Source organism: Vanessa tameamea, chromosome 22 (assembly GCF_037043105.1).
Source record: "Vanessa tameamea isolate UH-Manoa-2023 chromosome 22, ilVanTame1 primary haplotype, whole genome shotgun sequence".
Taxonomy (NCBI): Eukaryota; Metazoa; Arthropoda; class Insecta; order Lepidoptera; family Nymphalidae; genus Vanessa; species Vanessa tameamea.
In genome coordinates this window covers 2149685-2157283 of record NC_087330.1, presented here as the reverse complement: position 1 = coordinate 2157283, position 7599 = coordinate 2149685, and positions in this window count along the sequence as shown.

Below are 7599 nucleotides of genomic sequence, written 5' to 3'. Positions count from 1 at the left end.
TAGATTATCATATTCTTTGCTAAGGAACAAATTATAAAATGAATACCATTTTATAATTTGTTACGTAATTAAACATCAAACCATACAAATCATGCAAACTTACAAATAATGTAATGTTTTAATCTCAGAACATTGCAAATAATAATCAAAATTTTCTAATTTTAAAATTCGAACGAACATATCTACCAAATAAAAATTGAAACGGGCAAACGTCAAGTCGCCATAGGTCCAAAAAGTTTTTACATATTGTGAATGAATAATTGTGTGTGCCCTAGGTATCAGTTCTCGAGGTTACTAAAACGCAATCCCATGCCACACGATCACATCCTTCCGGAGTCTTGACAGTACACGATTAGTATTACTTAGCGCCTACACAACGACACTATGTAGGTACGTATGGAGTAGGGATGTTATGTAACTCGATATTTTAAATATAAATAAATAACTGTCAATTAATTAAAAATTAATGTTTCCGTTTACGTTACATTACATTAGCAGCCTGTAATTTCCCACTGCTGGGCTAAGGCCTCCTCTCCCTTTCAGGAGAAGGTTTGGAGCATATTCCACCACGCTGCTCCAATGTTGTGGAATACACATGTGGCAGAATTTCGTTGAAATTAGACACATGCAGGTTTCCTCGCGATGTTTTCCTTCACCGCCGAGCCACGAGATGAATTATAAACACAAATTAAGCAAATGAAAATTCAGTAGTGCCTGCCTGGGTTTGAAACATGAATCATCGGTTGAGATGCACGCGTTCTAACCGTTAAATATTCAAAAATAAGACGGACTCTATCTGATAAACGACATCGATGTTATTTTTATTTGATGTCATGTTTATTGTGTCCGCTAAATCAACTACTATTTTATGCATATTGTCTGCTAATTAAAACTAATGAATCTAGAAAAAAAAACACAATCATTTCTCTAAATTTCTCTCGCCAATTTTATACATTTCACTACTTTTAATAAACATAATGTTTCCATATTAAAAAATACATATTTCAAATTTGACCCACAGTATATCGATAAACATGTATGTAGAATACAGACATCCCTATCCGTATCTAGATCTCTAATCTCAAATTCCTAACAACCCTAGTATAAAGTGAAGTGCTGGCAGTACAAAGGCCACAGGTGTGGATCGATGCGTCGCGACATTGCGACATTACGCCTGCAACCTTTGATACACACGAGAGCAGTGAGCCTTATATGTAGCAAGATAGTTAACTTTATTTTTCGATAAGGCTTTTATATTAAAAAGATAAAATCCACTGTAAGGGATGACTAATGGAATACCTTCGGTCATATAAGCCAAATTATAGTAAAACATTACATTTAAAACTAGCTGTGCAGTTATAGTCAGTTCGCAGATTTAACTATAACTTATTTATTCTGTATTAGGCAGCATTTGTGATATTAAGTCGTTGGTAGGAGGCAACCGACGTGACGGCGGAGTGGTGCCATGCGCGAGGGCTGCGCGCGGTACTGGACAGTATTCGGACATTTCAGCGTGACTGTATTATTATTTTATATATAATTCTAAAATAGAAGTACGTACGTACAATATTAATTCGTTCGTGTATTATACTTCATTCGATTCAATTCAAATTCAGTGTTTTCTACTCATATTTTCCATTGAAGTTATTTTTTTTTAAATGTACAACTTTGTATCTCTGAATGTTTGTTATTTATTCAAGACATCATAAATATATATTAGACATTTGATCAAAAAATGGATTGAACGCTACGTCTTCGGAGGTCATTGTGTCGACGTATGTGTATATCGTGCAAAATGAGAAGAAGAAGAGAAAAATTCATTGTATTTTTAAATAGTCAGAGTAAATCATTAGACACGGAACTGCTCAAAAAACTTACTGTAACGTTCGATGCGACTACCTAGCCACCCAGACTATAAAGCGCTAACTGGTGCCACTAGTCTTTCGCCAATATAAATATAATTTTGATTGTAGAATTCACTTGGTGGAAGTGCAAGCCTTGTTAGGTATCTCTCTCATCAGACATAACATCTTAGCTCCCAAAGCACTTCTTACAGCGCCAATATAGACGGTATTGACCACTTACAATCAGCCGGTCCATTGTTTTTAAATAGTTTAAGTCTAATATTTTAAATTTAAAAAAAATATATATTTTATTTGAATGAAATAAGCACCCATACTGAAAACTCCCGTAACACACTTGAGTTATTATAAATTTAAAGATAGATTGTTAACGACGTCGAAAAATATTTAAAAAAGCATTTCATTTAAAATTAAACGCAAAAAAATTAGTTTACAATTTTCATACAATATTCTAGGTTAGGTTAGTGTATTAAAAAATAATTAAAAATTACCCTTTATATTTATTATGTTTTTGAATATTATTATTTATTTATTGTTGTTTAATATAATAAGAAACAATTATGTACCTAAAATCTGAGAACAAAATTGACTTCCGCTAGTTTGGAAATCAGGCCTGGTATTAATAATGTAAACAAAACTTGTCTGTAAAATAAATTAAATAAATATTAAATATAATGAGCGGAGATGGCCTAGTGGTTAAACGCGTGCATCTTAATCGATGATTTCGGGTTCAAACCCAGGTAAGCACCACTGAATTGACATGTGTTTAATTTGTGTTTATAATTAATCTCGTGCACGGCGGTGAAGGAAAACATCGTGAGGAAACCTGCATGTATCTAATTTCAACGAAATTCTGCCACATGTGTATTCCACCAACCCGCATTGGGGCAGCGTGGTGGAATATGCTTCAAACCTTATCCTCAAAGGGAGAGGAGGTCTTAGCCCAGCAGTGAGAAATTTACAGGCTGTTAGTGTAAAAATTTAAAAATATTAAAAATTATATAAGTCGTTATACTATATACCCGCGAATTAGATAGATCGGAACCGGCGCTTCATTACCTACTCTATTGCGCTATAAGTACTCTATGGCGTCCAAGATGATTTGCCAATTATAATGAAACTTGCAGCTGAAGCTCTAGACTTGAGCACACAGCTCAACGACCCGCGCCACCGTCTGATGCGAAACCTTTCCTTGTTTACATTTTCCATGTATAAATTTAAAACGAATACTAAAAAACGCAAATAAATTAAGATTATTTCATACTAGATTACATATGATAATAATATTATATACAACAAGTATTTAATACGGGATATTTACCATGTTTTTTTATTTTTATTTGGTAGAGCTCGATATTTCGACATTATCTACGAATGTTTTGTTCACGAGACTCCCGTATTAACCATCTCGGCTCTTGTAACATGACGATTCAAAAATGCGCTTATGAGTATATTTAAATAAAGAATATTTTGTTACTACAAGTATTTAAAACGGGATATGTACCATATTACCATTATATCTACGAATGTCTTGTTCACGAGTCTTGTGAACAAGACTTTCATATATGATGTCGAAATATCGAGCTCCACCAAATAAAAATAAAAAACGTGGTAAATATCCCGTTTTTAATGCTTCTAGTAATAAACATAACTAAGTTAATTTAAAATCTTATAAAGAATATTTTGATTTTGGTGACTCATAAAGTCATACTTAAATTAAATAAATATCGTATCACCGTCGATTATCAACATTTCACTCTTAAGATTAGACGTGAGATTTAACAGATTAATGCTAGTTTTTGTACATTTTATAAATAAAGTAACGGACGTACCTAATATGACGAAATAATGAGTCCAGATTCCAAAAATATATATATATATATACTTTTATTGATGAAATTAAAATACTCGAAAAATTATTTAATAACTGAACTCCACTTAAAAAATATTGAAACAATGAACTCGACATATTTAAAGTTTTAAAGTGGAAGCTAAAATGAACAAAATAGATTTATAACAACAATTATTTATTATTATTAACATTGGCATTATTCGATGTTCTTTATTAATCATTACTTACATATAAAGTACATAAGTATTTGTAGAGCTATTCTGTAAGACGAAACTCAAAATGTGACAATCGACTATAATTAGTATATAACTTACATATAGGATACACGTATAAAAATGGCGTATCACCAAAATTCAATAGACAACATTTCACGAGTGAGATACGAAGCGAATTCTTATATAACCGCGCTCATGATTACAATAAAATAAAAAAAATTTAGCCGTTGAGTATATCCAAACGAACTAATCTAAACCAACGAATTCATAAGTGCACGCATCGATCGGTACAGACGCAGCCGGCAAATAAAACAAAATGGGCCCCGTAGTCTCGTCGCTAGACAACAAAGGGTGGTCATACAAGCCCCTTGTACCATAAAAACGAGGAAATTCAAACCCTCCTACCGCGACATAAGGTAGGATTTGCTTGTAAATAGCAAAATGTTCTGTCCAGGAAGCGATGTGTTAAACGAAGGTTAGATTTAATTGCGTTTACAGATTTCACGGTAGGGATGCTGGCTGTATAGTAGAATATTCTAGATTCTAGAATGTATATAAATTATAAATACATAGTTGAATAAACTATTCACTACAGTTATTAATGAAGCTAGATTATTTTTATAAATTTTATTAATAGTATTTCAAATTTGTACTATGTTTATGTGTCGCAGATACATCCGGAGAAAATTAACAAAATATATCTATCTACAACAATAAACAAAAAGCAGAATTACCCTTTAAATAATTGATTTGAAATAATAAACCTTGCTATGTATCACCAACTCTTCAGATATTCTACCACCAAAAAACAGTACTTTGTATAATTGTGTTCCAGTTTGAACTTTATGTAACTACTGGAAGGACATTTATTATACATTCCTGGTGACTTTACGTAACTACACGAAGGACATACCATTTTAATTCCAGAGGTGATGGTGCATTAGCGATCTAAGGAATGGTTAATATTTCATAGACATTTGTAATTAGAAGTAACGTTGCTGTAGTCGATTACATTTTGATTGTTATCCTTATTTCGTGGATGGATATAGAGGTAGGGGACGACCAAAGAAACGATGGATGGATTGTGTGAAAGACGATATGGTTAGAAAGAACGTTACTTGTGAGATGACGTCCGACAGAGAAGTATGGAAGAAGAAGACATGCTGCGCCGACCCCAAGTAAAATTGGGATGAGGACAGAAGGATGATGATGGTAGACACGTCCTGTCAATGCTTAGTCGATTCCAATGGAAGTAAAGTCAAATAAAGGCCTTTGGCCTTGAATGGACATGACATATTTATTCGAGAACTAAAATAATCGTTTAACATTACGAATTCGAAAGCGTCGTGAATATTAGCGTCGTAATTGTCCGAAGTTTTCGAAGTAAAATTATAGTTAATATAAATAGTTAATGGAGTAGTGTTGTTACGAATAAAGATGTACTAGTCAAGACCTGTCTGTAGTGCATAATATAGCGGAGCTCTTAGCAAATCGCATGGAATATGTAAATCAAAGGTTTGTTTATCTTTGCCATTAGTATAAGGTATGCATATCCATATTTATACTTAACAGAATGTCGCGGGATCCAGGTCTGCGCTCAGCGCTGGATTTACACTAGCGACAATCGGGACTAGTGCTCAAGTCAAATTTTGAGGGGCGCCATTATCGAAAATGATTTTCTTATCTTTTAAATTACAAACAAATAAAAAATATATATATAATACATATTCTGCTATGAATGATTCATTTTACTTTTGTGAAATTGTATACGGTAAGTTTGGGGCGGAATTTTTTACAGTGCCTAGGAGCGCTAAGGTTAAATCCGGCACTAACTGCACTATTGAGTTCCGTGCCTAATTTGTGTTTTTTCTGCTTCTCGTGCTTATCTGATAACCAATCCGCACTGGAGCAACGTTGGAGAAAAAGCTCCAAGCCTGTTCCTTGAGCACTGCTGTGGGAGATATACGGGCTGTTGCTTACATGTTTGCAAATCACGTCTATAAAGTTATTATTAAATTAAATGCGAAATATTAAGACATTTTTAATTATTATAAACTTTTTTGTTCCTTTATATTTATCTAAAGTAATCATAAATACTGTCTTATTATAATTGGTATAGCCATCAGAATCAGTTATTCAAAGTTAAATCAATATCGAGCTAAAGAAATTGAACAGACAGACGGAAGACAAACTAAGAAAACTAAGTTAAAACTGGTCGCGTCGCGGTAATATACCAATTTTCTTTCATGAGATTGAAGCCGTCACGATTTATCGTACGATAATATTACATAAGTTATTCTATATGTTTTTATGTTTTAAACTACCTTGGTCTAGTAACTATAAATCTTGAGATCCCAAGTATGAGTCGGTCGGGCAGATATTAAATTTATCTGACAAGAAATTCCATGTCGGCTAATTTAATTTCTCAACGCAGATCACCTATGAAGGAGGAATTTCATTGTGCAAGTTTATACCAAAAAGTGACGCACATTTTAACTCTCTATTCTTATAGCTTAACTTATTCGTGTAAAAGATCGCCAACGAGGTATACTTACACAAATACATGAAAATATACAACGAAATAAAGACAAAAATATATTCCGTGAATGAGGCACAAGTTTTTGGACTATTGTGATACATTTCTATCATATTAAATCACTTTTTGAAAAATAAACAATTGTTCTCAATTCATTAAACTATCAAGCAAACGAATAACGAATTAATAAAAAAAATAGTAATAATAATAATTACCGAAATGAGGCGAAAACCTATTTTCCATCTTATGAATACTCATTCAGAAATGTTGTTTATACACTACACTGGAGACATTGGGAATATGTTGTTAATATGATGTATTTGTGTTGTGATGTATTCGTGTTGTGATGTATTCATGTGTTTAATTTGTGTTTATAATTCATATCGTGATCGGCGGTGAAGGAAAACATCGTGAGGAAACCTGCATGTGTCTAATTTCAACGAAATTCTGCCACATGTGTATTCCACCAACCCGCAATGGAGCAGCGTGGTGGAATATGCTCCATACCTTCTCCTCGAAGGGAGACGATGCCTTAGCCCAGCAGTGGGAAATTTACAGGCTGTTAATGTATGATGTATTATCCAAAAAAAACCTCAATACAAAATTTATTACATAAGATCTATATTTGATAAATATTAACATATTTAACGTTTTCTTAATTTAGTACGTCGTTGGTAAATAAAGCAATATTTTAAATAAATATTTTCTAAAACATTAATCGTAGAGACAGTCGTGCGTTGTAACGGTAAACGCTAGAAATGTAATATTATTCGAAAGCCCCTTCTTCTTTGCCCAGAGTGTATCTTTTATTAAGTTTCTAATTAAAAATCTTGGAAGTCAATTAAAGTTGAGCGGCCCTACGGCTATGCTTGCTTGTATTGAAGTAATGGATCATAGAATATAAAGTCTGATTGAGAATCTTGAGAAATTTAAATTGCGTCGTGGTAATGGATAGGTAATTGTTTCTTGACTTCAATCATACTATTAATATAAAGGTGTGAGTTTAGTTTGGAAGATTTTTTTTAATTTCAGGATGCTGTTTCCTTATAATTACATTCATATATTGCATATTTTTTCGATAAAGCGACCGTATTTGAACTGGCCCTCTATAAACTTTAATGTAGCAGAAAACAA